We start from the raw sequence: 18,483 nt of genomic DNA on the forward strand, positions 1-18,483 counted from the left end.
GCCAACTGCCTGGAGTGCTGACCAGGTGCCAGGCAAGTGTTTTGTGTATCCTTCCATATAATCCTCTTAATGACTCCATTATGGAGGTATTAGTATATTTTCCTACCTCACAGATGAGGATCTGAGATGTGAACAGACTAAGATGATTGGATAATAAATGGTGAAGACTGGATTGGAATCCAATGATATTGATCAGAATCCCCTAACCTAAACAAAAGACAGATATACAAATAGACGGACGGAATAGATATACAAAGGGATATGTAGATGTCAAGTACTGACTAATGATGTAGCAACACACCTCAGATCACCTTCTGTCCCAGCTTGCTCTCTGTCGCTATGATAAACATGGAGTGTCAGAACAGGTTCCATGAATGAAGCTGTGTTAGATTTCCAAGGGTCACGAGAAAACTCCAAGAAAACAAGACAAGAAACTGTGATCTCGGTTTCTTCAAGACACAAAGTTGTTCTTGGGATGTGTTCTTGTGCTTCTCGTGGGCATACGGAACAGGAGTAAGCTTACTTCCACTGTTACATTCATAGGCCTCTGTGGAAAAACATGGTTTTGCTACATGTGGCTTGACCTTGTGATTGAACACCTTACTCAGGTGGCCTCTCTTAACCCTCAGAGTATAAATTATCAGATGCTCTGAATAAAGTTGGCTACTACATGAGATTTTAGTTTGCCTTAGGCCCCAAAAGCTAGTGAAGTAAACAGAGGATGGGAAGATTCTTTTCACTCATAGATCCCAACCCATCACTCAGGGAAGTCAAAGCAGAAATTTAAGGCAGAAACCTGAAGGCAGGAATTGATGCAGAGGCTGGCCACGGAGGAGTGCTGCATACTGGCCCTTTGACTCTGGCTTGCTCAGCCTGCTTTCTTATACAGCCTAGGATCACTTGCCCAGGGTAGCACTGCTCACCATGGCCTGGGCCCTCTCACCTCAATCACTGGTCTAGAAAATGCCCTACGGAACTGTCTACATGCCAATCTGTTGGAGGCAGTTTCTCAATTATGGTTCTTTCTTCCCAGGTGGCTGTATTTTGTGTCAAAATGACAAAAACTAACCAGTACACCTATGATTGAGCTAATGCCCCACAACCACATTGCAAATTAGAGCTAGCTTCATCAGTTTAAAGTGCATCCAATTCCCTTGACCAGTGAGAATCTGAACTTAGCAACACAATGCACATTAGTATGTCTGTTGCTTTCCCTGGTGCTGTGGCTCACTACTGCCGATCAGCATCTTGAGAAATATCCAGACTGGAAATATTGCTAGGCTGGAAAAATTCCAAAATTCAAACTAAAACATGGCTTCCAGTGGCAAACATTCCTTTTGTAACACGGCAAAGATGAAAATTACCCTGAGTTGAACCATCCTGAGCCAGAGGCTATTGTTCTATATGCCAGCTCAGTGAGCTCATGGTGCAGTCTCGTTTGCTTAAAAGAACCTCTGTGTCTCCAAGAAGAAAGTTGCTTTTTCCAAATTTGCATGGTTGAAAGGGGGGTCACAGCCCAGCATCTCATAGGAGGTGCTACAGCCAGGCTCTTCTGTGACCTCAAGACTGCCTTTGAGGCAGCTCTGCCAGCTCAGGTCTGAGGACACCTCTCACAGCCCTGACCAGACTCTACCTGCTTTGAAAATTGCTTCAAAGCCACTGCCAGGCCCCCTGCTCTCCAGGATGCCTTTCAAACTAGTGCCTTCTTCCCTTGAGTCCAAATGGCAGGGCTGAGCAGCAGGGCTGATTAGCTTCCGAGAGCACACTTTATGCTGCCTCTTCTCCTTGTTTGAACTACAAAAGGGAATTTTCTCGTCTGAATAGCAGCTTCAACTTTCTGTCTTATTCTGTAAGAAGAGAAAGCACTCAGAAAGAGGAGCGATGCTGTCAGCATTTTTTTTTTCAATTTTCAAATGAGTTTCCCAAAGCTGGTGGCTTCTTTTGGTGGTCAGAGTGTGTGTGGGGGGGTGGGGTGGGGGGGGTGTCCAGGAGTTTTGTAAGAGCTGGGTCAGATCAGCTAGCAGTGGACAAACACTTTGAGTGAAAGGGTATCTGAAGGATGATTTTGTGTTTTGTTAGGGGAATGATTTATGGGACCAGGATGTCTAAGTCCTGTCAGCATTTCAGGGCAAGGTGAGTTAATGTCCAGGTGAGAGTCTCTTAAACTGGTGCTTCGTTGGTGGAAACACTGTATACAAGGCGAACCTGGGAAGCCACACTGGGGTCGTCCTTGGAGACGTCAGGGAGAGGCAGAAAGGTCACTGGGGTAGTCAACTCTCTCTCCGAAGAGTGCCAAGGCTGAAGAGGGTAAGTAACCTTTTGCAGTGGGTAAGAGTAAATGCTCTTGGGATTATGGATCGCCTATTGTCTGTTGCAATGCCAGGCTCTGCCTTTCCGGCACAAACGTAGGTATGGAAGGCATTTAGATGAGTGAGCTTGGCTGGTCCTTGATATAAATGTCCAAGGAACTGCTGGTACACTGGATTGGCAGCAGCATACAGTTACCAGCTTTCAGAAGGCCAGAAGAGGTGGGAGAACCAGGGTAACCGAGGAGGGTGGCCTTTCCTTAGCTTATTTGTGGGGTAGAGAGAGGAAGAAAGGGGAGATGAAAGGAAGAAAGAAAGGAAAGGGGGTGGAAAGATCAAGGGAGGAAGAGATGGGAGGGAGGGATGGAGATGGGGTAAAGAGAGAGAGAGAATTAAAATTCTCTATGACCCTTTATAACCAAATGACAACCTACTTTTCAGGTGTCTAATTACTTCTTGGGTGTCTATTCCATCACATGAGACTTCAAGGTATGAGGGACCAGTTGTTCAGGGTTCCTGTTATGGATAGAAACCCCAAACCCATCTCTAAACCCCACCCAGGGATTCCTGGCAGGATCTGGGTTTCCTTGTTGCTTTGTTCTACTTTCATCCCTGACTCTTTTTCTTCCTCTTCTTCTACCCAGTGAGTACCCGCCTGGATCACAGCTCTTATCCTCCAATTTCTGCAGAATATTGTTCACTGGAGACCACTTGATGTGGTAGGATTTGCTGGGAATTGGGTTTGAAAATCCCTTGGTCATTCTCGAGGGACTTCTCCCTGATTAGCATCCTCCCTTGTCTGAATCCTTCCTCTATGAAATGACAATGTTTTATGGTGTAGCAGACAAGGTGGTAGTGAACATTCTTTGAGGCAGAGAGAGAGTACCAGGACCAGTGTACACTCACAGGAGAGACTAAGGGGTACAGCAGTAGAGAGAACAGTGGGGATGACCCGAAAAGAGGCTATGTGAAGGGGCTGCTGACATGAGAGGTGATTTTCAGTGGATGGGAAAGAGAAAGGACATTCAGGGCACAGGGGAGAACTTAGAAAATGCTAATAAGGCCTCCAGGAGGGAGTCCATCTTCATACATCGATTTCATTGGCCTGTTTATTAAACTCATCTTTTCTTTTCAAAAGGAAAAGCTATAATTAGTTTCCTAATCTTTATTTTCTTGGGCTATTGAAGTATTTTGAATCAATATTCTTGAGATATTCATTTCCTTGAAGTGCCAGAAACAATGAAATAAGAAATGTTTTTATATAAAAATTCAATTACGAATATTAAAATGCTCCATGTAACTAGATCTGTAAGTTGATGATAAGCATTTTCTGAGTAAAAAGTCTGGCTGTTAATGCTGGCAAAAACAACTCTTTGTCTACATTTGCAAAGGAGCAGTTTCACAGAACAGCATTGCCATGATGGACATGTGTGGGAGCCTCCTCTGGTTCCAGTTTCCTCTAAGTGGAGGTGGTAACTTCTGTCTTGGAACCCACATGACTCTGGAGGAAAGTGACTATACTACCAGCCTGCTGGGACACCTGACTTGTGTAGATTTGTCCATTCCTCCACCCCTCAGGTCACAGCTCACAGTGAATGTCTAGTCAGACCCGGCCCAGCCAGAGCAAGGGGTTCTTCTGGGGTTCTTGAGAGAGGCATCCTCTCTTCTGAGTGGGCACTGTGTGAATGAGAGAGCAGCCTACTCAGTTGCTGTGGCCCAGAAATAAGCTAGCCCGAGGACAAAATAGAGCCAAGAACTTGGAGAAAACAAAGCGAGGGCTCTGAGCCATCCAGAACAATTGGATCACATTGTGCCTAAAGCCTGCCACCTCCGGAATTTTCCTTTATTGTTGAAGGCAAGTTGTGTTAGATTTCCATTCTAGCTGTTGTGTTTCTTGAAAACATCCTCAATCTGTATTCATCTTTTATGGTGACCTGTGAGGACCTGGGCTCAAAAGTGCAAGGAGCTCAGTCGAAGGCACCTAGAGTGCCCTGGTTAGTAATAGTCTGGATGTTTTCCATGTATCCAGAATGTGCATGCAAAGAGAACTCGGCAGTGCAGAGGAGTCAAAGGCTTGGGGAGGTTGCTCATCTGCTGTGTTGAGAATTTGTAGCAAAAGCTCCAAGGAGAAGGCACGGCTGTAGTGCTTTTATTGGATCTCGAGTCTCATCCAGACGACTTCCCTGCTGGGCTGTGTTAGGCAGGGACTGGGAGGGAGCACATTGGACCAGCTTCCTAAAGCTCAACCTGGTTAATGAGGGGTGCAGAGTTGAGGAAATCAACTCCTCAAGGGCCCACGGAAGGCAGCAAATCGTTTTCTTCTCATTAAAAGTAGTATATGAGCATCGTAGATGGTGAAGAAAAGTATAGCCCAGAAAAGCAGCAGTCATTTGAATTCCTTCACTCAGGTGTTCTCTATTGGTATCTGCGCATCCTCGCACATTCCAAATGTATAATTTTCTGTCAGAGCCATTTTCCCTCAAAAATAGTATCTTTGTAGTCAGTTCCGTGGTTGCATAATGTTTTGCTGTTGGGTTTTCTTTGCATAACTACTTCTCTTTTGTTGAATATTCAAGTAATTTGTCAGTTGTTTTTCTTTTGTTTAAAGGAGACTGCTTGTTAGGGCATTTTAGGCTCCGAGGAAAATTGAGGAAAAAGGTAGAGATTCTGTGTACAAATGCATGCTGTTTAGAGCCATCTTCTTGGTCGCTTGTCCCTAAGGTTGGCTTCTCTCCAGGCCAGCTGAGTGGGTTGTCCTCTCATCCACACAAAAAGGAGAAATGAAGCCTTGTCCCAAGAGCCACTGCAAGGGACACCACTGCTCTGATCAGGCCAACCCTGGCCAGGTACTCACCTTGGCTTCCACCTGACGGATGGAGGTCCTGTCTACCCAGGATAAGCATCCCAGAATGACAGGCAATAGAGTCAGCTTTCCTGGACCTGTATGAATCCCAACATCGCTAGATAGAAATCACTTGTCCCATCAGAGTGGAAAGTGTTTAATAATTATGGATCTGGTGTCTCTCCAATTTATAACAGGGTTCACTCCACTCACTCTGAGTTTAGCAGATTTACAATGTCCGTCATTATAGAATTATGAGGTAGTTTCATCATCCTGAACATCCTTCCCTCTACCCTGACCCCTGGTAGCTGCTAATCTTTTGACCATTCCCATAATACTGCCTTTTACAGAATGTCATACAGTTGACATTATATAATAAACATACAAGCTTTTCCATACCAGTTTATTCTAGTTAGTGATACAAATTTAAGTTTTTCCTGTGTCTTCTCATGGCTTGATAGCACATTACTTTTGGTTGTTGGATAATATTTCATTGCTTAGATTTATCACAGCTCACTTATCCATTCACCAACTGATGGACATCTTGGTTACTTCCAATTTTGGGCAATTTTGAATAAAAATTCTAAAAACACTCATGTTCGGGTGTTTTTATACATATATATAGATATAAGTTTTCAGTCCCTTTGAGTAACTATCAAGGAATGAAGTTTTCACTTTTCTGAGCTGAGTTCCAAGGTAGCCAAACCTTACTGGGTTGCCATCAGCAGGGACTAGGAATACCTGGGGTCCCTAAGATCTTGCCATCATTTGACATGATCAACCTTTGAGACCCCTTTATTTCCTTGAGGTATATTTTGCAGATCAGAAATTAAAATTTTTGTCAAATTATACTTATCAACTCTTTTTTTTTTGTAATTTTCTCTGGTGTGTTGTAACATGTCATCATTGAACTGAAAGACATCTAAATTATTTTAATTTTCTTTTATAATGTTTTCTAAGACTTTTATTTTCAGTTTGAGGTTTTACATTTATGTCCATGGACCCATCTTGGAAGTATTTTTTCTGAAAAGGAGTGGTAAATTTGTCTTCTTCCTTCCTTCCTCCCTACCTGCCTGCCTGCCTGCCTTTCTTCCTTCCTGCCTTTCTTTCTTTCTTTTCCTTTCTTTCTTTCTTTCTTTCTTTCTTTCTTTCTTTCTTTCTTTCTTTCTTTCTTTCTTTCTTTCTTTCTTTCTTTCTTCCTTCCTTCCTTCCTTTCTCTCTTTCTTTCTCTCTCTCTTTCTTTCTTTCTCTCTCTCTTTCTCTCTCTCTTTCTTTCTTTTCTTCCCCTTTCTTTTCTTTAATTTCCCTTTTTCCTTTTTGCTTGTAGACTTCTAGTTGTTACAGTACATCTACTGAAAAGTCCATCTTTGTGCCATTAGATTATCTTTGCCCCTTGCAAAGACCATGTGCTGGTTAGCTGGTTAGCTGGTTAGCTAGTTAGTTCTTCCTGTCAATTTGTCATAAATTTCTCACATGGAAAGAGGGAACCTCAACTGAGGAGTTTGGTCCAACAGGTTTTGCTATGGAAACGTCTCTGAGACTTTGTTGTTTATTTTGGGTTTTTTATTTGTTTTGTTTCTTTTTGATGTTGTTTGCTTGCTTGCTTGCTTGTTTGCTTGCTTGCTTGCTTGCTTGCTTGTTTGCTTTGTTTTGCTAGTCAGGGTTTTTCTGCATAACAGCCCTGGTTGTCTTGCAACTGCTTTGAAGTCCAGGCTGGCTTAGAATTGCAGAGATCAGCCTGTCTCTGCCTCCACGAGACACTTTTTTTTCTTAATTGCTAATTGATGTGGTAGTATCCAGCCCATTGTAGGCAGGTCCATCCTCAGGTAGGGGACCAATGTTAACGTAAGAAAGCTAGCTGGCAAGTCAGAAAGCTGCATCCTCCATAGCCTTTGCTTTGGTTCCTGCCTTTGGGCTCCTGCCTTGAGTTCCTGCTCTGACTCCCTTCAGGATGGTCTGCAACCCGGAAGCTGAGATAAATCCTTTCCTCTGGAGTCTGCTTTGTGTCCTGTTTTTATCCCAGCCACAGAGAATCAATGAGAACAGATCACTTCATTAGATTACGTGGGCTTATTTCTGGTATCTTTATTCCTTTCCATTGATTCACTGATTTATTCCTTCACAAATACTGTGACTCCCTGTCACATCTCAGAGAAAATTAAATCTCCAGTTCTGTTCTTTCTTCAGTATCCTCTGGGATATCCTGGACCACTGGTCTCCTTATATTAATTTAGACTTTCTTTATTGATACCCACAAAATAAATTGCAACGAGTTTGGTTGAGTGGATTGAATCTATACAACAGGTTGAGAAGACCAACATCTCAACACTGAGTTTTCTATTCATGAACAGTGTCTGTTTCTCCATTTGATTCTTTAATTTCTCTCAGAGTTTTATAGTTTTCTTCACAGAGACTTTACATTATTTTATTATATTTAAATCAAAGTGCTTTTGAGCATGCTTATATACACAGCATTGTGGGGTTTTCTTTTTTAAATTTACCTGTTCACTTCCCTTGAATAGGAAATTAATTGCCTTTTGGGTACTAACACTTAACCTTCTAGGCGTGCTATATGAATTAGTTTCAAGAGGTTTTAAACATATTTTTAGAATTTCTAAATAGACGATCAAATATCTCTACATACAAAGACAGCTTCGTGCCTACTTTCACCATCTGCATACTTTTCATTTCTATTTTATATTTTGATTCATTAGTCTGCTCTTCAGTTTAATCACAAGAAGAGCAGCGAAAAGAGGCCAGCTTGGCTTGCTTGGGGTCCTAGTGGCAAAGTGTTGACTTTCCCTGCATTACGTGTGAGTTATCCGCAGACTCTTATAGAGAGCGTTATTGAGTTAAGGAGACTCCTATTAACTTCCAGTTTGCTAAGACTTTTTTGTTTCATTTTGCTTTGAAATTTGGGTTAGTGAAGAGTTTGCTAGGTGCCTTGCAAGCACTTCTTGATATAACTGTGGTGGCATGTGGAGGCCAGAGGTTGACACTGGGTGCTCTCCTCTATCACTTTCCATGTGTTTTGGCACAGCATCTCTTCACTGAACCTGAAGTTAACCATTTCACCGAAACTGCCTAAACAGTGACTCCCCAGTATTTGCCCATCTCTGGTCTCCCAGTACAAGGTTATAGGTATACATTGTCAAACTTGGCTTTTATATGTAACCTAAAGAGACCCAAAGTCAACTTTTCATGATTGAACAGCAAATACTTTACCTCTGAGCAATCTTTCCAGCCCACAACATTTTTTTAAAAAATTATCTATTTACTTCATAAAATTTATATTTTACTTCATTTTTATTAGTGTATGCATGTGCATGTGCCATACCGCATATGTGGAGTCAAAAAAAAAAAACCCATCTTTCAGGACTTGGTTCTTCCCTTCCATTGTGGATTCTGGTGGTCAAACTCGCATCATCAGGCCTTCCAAGTAAGCATCTTTAGTCCAGGAGCCATCTGTCTGCCCTAGATTGATTTGCTAGTATTACTGAGTTTTGCGTCAGTGCTTCGAAGATACTGCTTAATAGCTTTCTTCTCTCACAACCTCTTTAAATGGTTTCTACATTAGGGTGATGGGGGGGCGCACAGAGTAAACTGGGAAGTAGTCTCTGCTTGTATCTTCTCAAAAAGTCTACAGATGATTGATTTTTGTCACCTCCTTTAATGTCTGGAAGAGCCACCAGTAAACGAGCCTGAGGCTGATACTTGCTGTATTATTTATTGGCTCGCTTTCTGTAATGAGCACAGGCCTGTTCAGGCTGTTCCTTTCTGTGTGAGTTTTGACAGATTGTGGCTTTTGGTTAGAGGTTTTCTTTCATTGAAGCAGTCACAGTGCAGGCACAGAGACTCTCAAATTACCCCTGTCTTACATATATGATTCCCATGAAATAGAGTTCCCCTCTTTCCTTATGACAGTGGCCAGTGTGTCTTCAATAGAGTTCCCCTCTTTCCTTATGACAGTGGCCACTGTGTCTTCGTCCTTTTTTCCCCCTTAGCCTGGAAAAAGATTTACTGATTTTATTAAATAAGAAGCTTTTGGTTTTTACTGATTTCTTCTATTGATTTTCTGTTTTTAATTTCATTGATCTCTGTACCAACTTCATTATTTCTTCTTTTATCTTACTTTGGTCTTCTTTTTCTAGTCTCCTATGGTGAAAGTGTAAATAATTGGCCTAAGACCTGTGTTCTTGCCTAATACGTGCACACAATAATATGCATTTGCCTCTAAGCACTGCTCTTTCTGTACTTCACAAACTTCAACAAGCTGTGCATTTATTTAAAGTATTTAAAACTTTTTCTTCAGTGATTTTCGTGGACCAATATTATTGCTTGAATGCCAGCAGCTCAGGTGGGGTAGGGATACCAGAATCCTTCTCTTATTGCTTCCTAGGCCCTTTCCACCATGCTATGCAAACAGAAAATCAATGTTTTCTGTTCTTTGAGGTGCTAAGTCTCTCAGGACATGGTCTGCCTTGGTGAACGTCCCACTCCCAAAATTAGCCTACCAGACTCATGCCCTCTGTTTCTATTGGATGGACATGTCTATAAATGCCTCGTACATCTGATAGATTGACAGTCCTGTTGAGTTCAGATGTGTTCTTACAGATTTTCTGTCCTGTATGTGTGTCTCTCTGATAGAGAGTACTGAAAACTCCAGCAAAAGTAGTGGATTTATCCGTTTCCACTTACAATTCTTATTAGATTTGACTGCATGTGTTTTTATATTTTGTTGTTACTCATAAGCATACTAAGGATTATTGAATCCTTTATCCCTATATAAAGGCCCTTTTAAGCCCAACACTTTTTTTTTTCAAACCAGTTTTGCTTGGGTATTACATAGCTTCCCCTACTCTTTGTTGCCTTTCTCTGGACTAGTCTGTCTTTCTCCACTTATTTTTAGTGTATATATCTATATATTAAAATGTAGACTTCTAAAATATTTTTATTAGTTGAAGTTTCATACAAAGTGTTATGATCATATCTACCCTTCCCAACTCCTCTCACATCCTCCCCCACCTTCTTACCCACTCAATTTTATGTTCTTAACACATTAAGTACTCACCAAGACCAATTTGTGATGCTCAGCTATTCTTGAATATGTGGCCTTCTACCAGAGTGCAGTTAACTACCAGCCCCTGAGATTGTTGTGGAAGAGGAGACAGAATGGGTGTATGAGCCAGAGATGGCGGTTGAATACAAGGGAGCATTGTTTTCCAAACACACTGGGAAGGCTGCACACACACTCACAGCAGCTGTGACAAGATGCACATGATCTGTACCAAACCCCAGCATCAAATCCCAGCATCGAGAGGAGCTGGACCTGAAGTCCTACCCCTTACCAAGGAACCCTTACAGCCTCTAGAGTCAGTTCTCTAAGAGTGTAACTCCTCAGAAGGAAAGCAGGATTCTTCTACACAATGGAGAGACTTGTCTTTTGATATTCTCTGACTGTACTGGCTGGTTTTGTGTGTCAACTTAACACTAGCTGGAATTATCAGAGAAAGGAGCCTCCCTTAAAGAAATGCCTCCATGATCAAGTGTGGGAGGGCCCCTTGTGGGTGGTTGTTGTGGCCGCCAGCAGCTTGCAACATGAACGGTTTGACTGAGAAGGCTACTCGAGCTGTAAGAGAGGAATTTAGACGGGGCGAAAGAAGAAACGGAGCTAAGACAAATTCATTCTGATCAAAGCTCAAATTTTATTGTTGCGACACTAGTTATGAAGGAGGGGGGAGGGGACCCAATTCCCTCCAAACAATCTCTGGTCCAGTAGAAAGGTGAGCACATGTGTGGCTCCGCAGGTTCCAGCAGTGGACGTGGCAGAACGAATGAGCAGGAAGCTCCACCCCTGAACAAGCAGGTTTCAGGCTGGGGGAGGAGAGACTACAGGTGGTGCCACCCCTGGGCTGGAGGTGCTGGGTTCTATAAGAAAGCAAGCTGAGCAAGCCAGGGGAAGCAAGCCAGTAAGAAACATCCCTCCATGGCTTCTTCATCAGCTCCTGCTTCCTGACCTGCTTGGGTTCCAGTCCTGACTTCCTTTGGTGATGAACAACTGTGTGGAAGTGTAAGCTGAATAAACTCTTTCCTCCCCAACTTGCTTCTTGGTCCTGATGTTTGTACAGGAATAGAAACCCTGACTAAGACACTGACAAACTGTCTTTCAATTTCCGCATTCAGACAGATATTCAGAATAGTTATGGATAAAACTGGGTTCACATCCACCTCACTTGTGACCATTTTCTATTTGTTGCCTCAGTTTTTGTTCCATTTTAAAATGTTTCCACTCTTTCTTCCTTTTATGATTTTTTGCATTTTATATAATTCTACTTCTTTTCTCTTACCATAACACCTATGTTTTTTAAAATACTATCTTACAGCTTCTCAGAATATGGACTCTACATGTATAACTAATCTGTGCACCTTCAGACAGTGCTACACAACATCACAGGCAGTGCTGGTGCCTGAAAACAACAAAACGTTCCAGCTTATTATTTATGTCATCATTATCATACTTTTGTTTATATGTTTACATAATCATATATATATGTATGATATAATCATATATATATGTATATATGTGTATGTATGTGTGTGTGTGTATATATGTATATATGTATGTGTATATATATATATATATATATATATATATATATATATATATACATATATATGTATAGTTTCCTCTGTTTTGGGATAACTGCTATTAGATAAACTATAAATGAGAATAAGAGTTTCTATTTTATTTTTGTTACTAGGTATTTATTTCATTTATAGTTCCAATGCTATCCTAAAAAGTCCCCCACCCATTCCTGTCCCCCACTCCCACTTCTTGACCCTGGCGTTCCCCTGTACTGAGGCATATAAAGTTTGCACGACCAATGGGCCTCTCTTTCCACTGATGGCTGACTAGGCCATCTTCTGCTACATATGCAGCTAGAGACACGAGCTCCGGGAGGTACTGGTTAGTTCATATTGTTGTTCCACCTATAGGGTTGCAGATCCCTTTAGCTCCTTGATTACTTTCTCTAGCTCCTCCATTGGGGGCCCTGTGATCCATCCAATAGCTGACTGTGAGCATCCACTTCTGTGTTTGCTAGGCCCTGGCATAGTCTCACAAGAGACAGCTATATCTGGGTCCTTTCAGCAAAATCTTGCTAGTGTATGCAATGGTGTCAGCATTTGGAAGCTGATTATGGGATGGATCCCCGGATATGGCAGTTTCTAGATGGTCCATCCTTTCGTCTCAGCTCCAGACTTTGTCTCTGTAACTCCTTCCATGGGTGTTTTGTTCCCAATTCTAAGAAGGGGCAAAGTGTCCACACTTTGGTCTTCGTTCTTCTTGAGTTTCCTGTGTTTTAGAGTTTCTATTTTATATTTACTTATTCATTCCCCAACTCTCTTTCCTAATGTGGATCTGAGCTTCGGACATTTGTCACTTTTGTTCATCTGAGAGTCTTTATTTCCTGTCCCTCGAAGAGGATGATTTCCCAGTACTGAATTCTAAGTTTGTGGATTTTCTTTCACTCAACACTTTAAATAACTTCTCTCCATTCTCTTCTTTTAGTACAGTTTCTAAGGAGAAGTCAGATGTCATTGTTTTGAATAAGGTGTTTTTGTCTTCCAGCTTTTTGCTGGGTTTTCTTTGATTTTTCCATAGCTTGGAAGCAAGGTGCCTGCTGTCTATTTTGTTACTTCTGCTTGGTGCTTTCTGGGCTTTGTGGGTATATGGTGTTAGCATTAATCTGGAAGAAGTTCTCAGTGACACTATTTAAAGATTTCTTCTGCCTCCTTTTCCCTTCCTCTTTTGTATCCCAGTTACACTTAGAGCATATCCTCTGTAGTTGGTCACAGTCTCTCCCCCACCCCCCTGGGTATTTTTTTTCTTCATCTTCTTCATTGTTTCTATTGTTTCTCTTGTCTCTTTCAGGTTTGGAAGTTGAGATATATGCACAGTAGAGCTCCTTTACCAGTCCTGTTCTAGTAAGAGGAATATCAAGAAATCTTTCTTTCTCTTAGAGTTTTTAATCTAGTCAAGGTCCTTTTTGTCCAATGGACCTTTCCCATATTTTCTTGAATAGGGTCTACTGTAGCTGTTGTTATACTCCATACATACTAATCATCGTTATTTGTAGAACCATTGACCTCTTTATTCCAAAACTCCTACCACACCTGAATTTGGTTCTGATGTTTCCTTTTTGCTTTAGGTTGTGCTGCCGGTTTGCCTTTTAGTATATCCTGTGTGTGTTTCTTATGGGTAGCCAAATGTGATATTTGGGGGTGAACAGAAGTGTTTTGAGAAGACCTTTATATTTTATTATGGTATTTGGACGGAGGTCACCCTAGTCTCTTAATTAGGTCTCAGCCTCTCAGTGACTCCATGACTTAGACCAATAGTTCTCAACCTGTGTGTTGTGACCCCTTTGGGGTTGCATATCAGATTATCAGGCATGCCAGATATTTACATTATAATTCCTAACAATAGCAAAATTACAGTTACAATGTAGCAACAAAATAATTTTATGGATGGGGGTCGCCACAACTTGAGGAACTGTATTAAAGCATGACTGCATTAGGAAGGTTGAAGACCACTGCCTTAGACTGTGAACTTTGAACCATCTTCCTCTCTACCCCATCCTTCAGCCTTAAGTAGTACATAATGACTAAAGTGAGCTCGGGCAAGCTCACCACAGTCAAGGTCTCCCAACCTTCACTTGTTCCTGTTTTGATCCATGGGTCTCTGGTCTACTAAGTTCCAGTTCTCGTCATTCTCCTGCTGGTCCCTCCAGTCTAGGGTGAATGAGGCCTGTGATCTTACTCCTTTTTATGGGTTAATACAGGGATGTTCAGCTTATCCTAGATTTTTGCTAATTACAACATTGTAGCAGCTTCCAAGCCACAGCACATTGAACACAGGTCTTGATTCTTGTCGTCTGCTGAATTAAGCAGTGAAGGACAGCTTTATGTAATATCTTGATCTGCATGTTTATGGTACTGTTAGATGAAATCCCTAGAAAAGCTATGGCTTGGTTAAAAGATGACTACTTTGAGTTTTAGAGTATATATTTCCAAAATGTTCTCCCCGAGTGCTTACAATGAGGGGGAAAAAATCCAATCTGTGATCAGAGGTAGATGGACCAGTAAAAATCAGATTCAAGACTAGTCATCGAGTGGTCAGGTGCATTGATCAGTCCTGTGAAGACTCTGATGTGTTGTCAGGTCATTTCACTCAGTAGACTGAAGTATCACACAGTCCATCAGCAGAGTGTACACAAGGTAGGACTTATTCTCAGGATAAAGGCCTAACAGGTGCTGTACTCCACAGGAGTCCTCAGAGTCATCCCATTCTCCTATTCCATCTCACCATCATGGTTTCCAAAGTCTTGCAAGTGCCTTGCATTTTCTAATCAAACTTCCTTCCTTGGTTGTGGATTCCAGCCATCACTGAAACATCACTCATACTTCTTTCTGCTAAGGTGTCTATCTACCCAATATGACCCAGAATCCATCCATCCCAGTTTGCCTTCTGACTTTCCTTACTTCCTGGGAATATAATTGACAAGCCCCAAATTATTCTCATCCCAAACACTTTGAATAGTCGCCAAAGACAGCACAGAAGACCCATGGGCTCCACAGGAAGAGAATGAGGTTGTTGAGCTAGCTTTGCATACAGACTCTCTTAACTGAGTCAGAGCCTTGAAGGCCATTGACATGCTCTGGAAACAATGACATGCTCTGAAAACATTAGTAACCATAGCCAGATATCCAGATACCCCTCCCGAGACCTTTTCACATTCTAAGCACTGGACATGTGGGCCTCTAGTTCTGCCGTGAGTGCTGGAAAGACTGGACTTTAGGAGAGCCTAGCAAGGAGAGAGAGGTCTGGTGAGTACTGCAGCTGTCCTTGGTGCCCGTGTTGGTTATTTTCTCATTGCTAGGCTAAACTGCCATGACCAAAAGCAACTTGTATAAGAAAGGGTTTGATTTTGTATTAGAGTCCAAGGAAGATAGACTTCTAGCTCATCGTGGTAGGAAGATATGACTTCATGAAGCCAAGCCTGATAGTCAGAGAGCAGTGAGATCACATTTTGTCTACACACAGGAAGCTGGGTTCGGGAAGCAAGTAGCAAATAGAGTCAGGCTATAAACTTCAAATCATACCCTTAAAGGCATGCTTCCTCTAGCCAAGTTCTACCTTCTAAAAGTTCCATAACCTACCCCACCCCCAAACAGTGCCTTCAACTGGGGACAAATTTCAGTGTCACTCTGTGAGACTCAAACAGGACCGTAGTCACTGCCTTTCCTCTGGTAATAATGAAATGAGATAACCAACTTGGGTGCCTGGTGGAAGAAGAAAGCCCTCATGGGCTTAATCTTCCCAGCCTGCTTTGGTGAGTCCCACAGATGTGTGTTCACTACACTCCAGGTCCTGGAATAGATGTGTTATAAAGGAGGTCTTGGACTCACAGGACTGAAGAGGAACTGTTTATCCAGGACCAGGGGTCTCCCTCCTTAGATTACAGGAGGAATGACTAAAGACTTGTTCTCATTTAGATAGTGACCTAAGCAAAGAAATGTGTAATTCAGATTGATGTAGTGGGGGTCACTGTGGTGGTGAAGGTATGTGTGGGAAGCACATGTTAGGGAGGTGGGTGAGCTTTCTGCTGGTGCTGTCTCAACTCACACTGAAGTTTGTTACACATTTGTGCAAGTCAAGGCTTTACTAGGCTATAGTCGAAGCATTAGTAGACACATGTTCCTCTGGAGCGACTGGAGGAGAGTGTTTCCTTGGCTTTGTCTCCCAGAGAGGTTTGCACTCCATTTCTAATGCCCTTCTTCCATCTTCCCAGTCAGCCATAGAAATACCCAAAGCTTCCTGACTGTCAGGCTGGCTTGATGTTCCTGATGTCATCCCTTTGGCCATCTCTCCTGCCTTTAAGGACCACCCAAATAATTCAGAGCCACCTCACTATTTCCAGGTAAGTTGATAAGCATCCTTAATTCCCTTTGCCACATACCAGTTTGCATACAGGTTCTGAAGATTAGGATGCTGAGCATGGTTTGTCCCTGCTAAAGATACTGTTGATATAAAGGTCCTGAGAGGGGGAGGGACCATAAAGGGAAGGGATAGGTGCTTTTATAAGTTTTTGGTCTCTTGGGATTGGATTGGCCACGGCAAATGTGAGCTATTAAAACCAAGCTGGGAACTTTGCAGTACTACATTTCTTTTGCTTCTTTTCTGTTCACAGTTGATGTCCTTCTGCCCTGAAGTTCTCACCTGACACCGAGCAGATGCTGGCATTGTGCTCTTGAACATTGCCTCCTCTGAAACTGTATGGTCAAATAAAGCTCTTTGACAAAAGCAACTTATAGAAGAAAGGGGTTGATTTTAGATTACAGCCCGAGAAGCATAGAGTCCATCACACCAGGAAGACATGACATCAGGAACATATAGCCAGCCTGACAGTCAGGAAGCCTTGAGTATTTTATTTTAGCAATGGAAAGTGAATCAAGACAGGGCTCATGTGATTCTGCCAACCACAGGAAATAAACATTACAGGGAGGAAAGAATGGAACAGAACTAATGTATTGAGGTCATGTGACAACTGTGGCTTCCCAGATTTGAGATGACAGCTTACAAGAAGAAGAAAATATTTAAAGCAGATAATTTTATTTGGAAAACTCAGAATTCGAGGAGCCTGGGGCTCTTCTCCTCCAAACTTCCATCTAATTTCATTAGTCATAAACCCTGTGATGCACTAGCTACCTTGTTTCTTTTGTGTGGAATGAAATCCCAAGAATTGGACAAGACAGACAGACAGCAATGGGGAGAACATATGGGTAAAACCACTTTGAAATAGTAAAAGTCTATGTTGGAGGTGGTAGCGCATGCCTTTAATCCCAGCACTTGGGAGGCAGAGGCAGGTAGATCTCTGAGTTTAAGCCAACAAGAAAAATATTTTGAGGCACCTCTGGGAAATTTCCCCCCACTTCCTGATCACCTAGGAGGCAGCTATAGAAGAGTGGACATGGTAAACATCATAGAGTAAGATTGCTCCAATCTAGTAAAAAAGTTCCCCATGGCTCTCTTCTGTGGGTGACAGTCTCCTCCTTGGGGTCAACCTATCTACCAGTCAGATCCCCAGGTATTAAATCCTCAAGCCACTACAGGGAATTTGACATAGTTTCTTGCTCTGGCACTGTGATAGGCTCTGCAGAGTCACTGAGGGTGATGCGTGTTTACTCCACAGCCCAAGTTGTGTCTGTTAAAACTGAAGAAACAAGGCATATGTCTATACCTCAGAACTGTACCCCAAGTCCTTGCTCAGGGCCCATGGCCTCCAATTACAGCTTTGTTCCTGTTAGAGAGAAAACTAAAGGTCACCCATGCTACTTTGATGCAGGGTCTCTTTTCCAGAACTAAAACTGACTAGGGTTCAAGTACTACACAGGCCGACAGGCAGGCTGTTGTTAACCGAAAGCCAGGTGGGATCAGAAACAGAAACTCTGCACACCGTAGCAGGGCATCTGCTAGTCCCAAGTACCTGGACTGCAGGGGACCACCAGGAATCTTGGGCAGGCATCAGAATTTCCAGGAGGCAGATGTGGCCCAGTGCCTGCTGGGATTTAGCTAGAAAGCCGAAGAGCTTTGCATAGTGATTGTGGGAAGCTGTAAAGAGTCGACTGTACAGTGCAACACAAATATTAGCTCTTTGCCTCTTCTGGCTCCAGCTTCCCCTTGACCATGTGGCTGCAACCCTTCATCTGAGAAGGGCTGAGCAGCTGGGAATGGCTGACATCTACCAGAGGAGCATTGAGAACCTCTGAACTTCAGTTGCCTCTGGCTTTCTCTGGGCTATTTCTGACACCCTTATTTGGAGACAGGGAATCCATCCCAGTCAGAGAACCAGAGATAGTGTAGAGGTTAGCCTTATCCTCAGGGTAATGGACTCACAGGGGTCTTCTTGCTCCTAGAAGAACACGCTCTCTCCCCTAATAGCCCTGAGACCTTCTGGGGAGCTGGAAGTCAGTGGAGCATGAGGTCTCATTCCCACTGTGGGAACAGCCCACTCCCAGCACAGCTTCCATATGGCTTAATACTTTGAGATTTCTTACACGTCTCAAGGGAAGGTTGTTCTTCCTACAGGTTTCCTAGCGCGTGTCTCCTCTCATCCATAAAAGATTGGGTTTACTCACTGTGGAAAGCTGAAGTGAAAAACAGGTGCAGCTATATAATATTTCTCTTTAATTACTGTTTATAGGAGAAAAAAACCCAAGTGTGGAAATTAATTATTCCATATTGTTAGAACAGGGCGAACAGCTTACTAATTT

General features: G+C 42.5%; 1 long non-coding RNA gene across 2 annotated transcripts; it reads left to right on the forward strand.

The window, feature by feature from the left end:
• The first annotated feature begins 1,844 nt into the window (after window positions 1–1,844).
• Window positions 1,845–16,513, forward strand: Gm33964. 2 transcript variants are annotated; one of them, XR_388815.3, is made up of 5 exons: window positions 1,990–2,307; window positions 2,748–2,795; window positions 2,951–3,025; window positions 16,002–16,130; window positions 16,401–16,513. It is a non-coding gene; the product is annotated as a predicted gene, 33964 (long non-coding RNA). The 2 variants fall into 2 exon arrangements; XR_879992.2 differs by lacking the exon at window positions 2,748–2,795 and having other exon boundaries at window positions 1,845–2,307.
• The last annotated feature ends 1,970 nt before the right edge of the window (window positions 16,514–18,483 follow it).

This window comes from Mus musculus, chromosome 11 (genome assembly GCF_000001635.26).
Source record: "Mus musculus strain C57BL/6J chromosome 11, GRCm38.p6 C57BL/6J".
NCBI classification, from domain to species: Eukaryota; Metazoa; Chordata; class Mammalia; order Rodentia; family Muridae; genus Mus; species Mus musculus.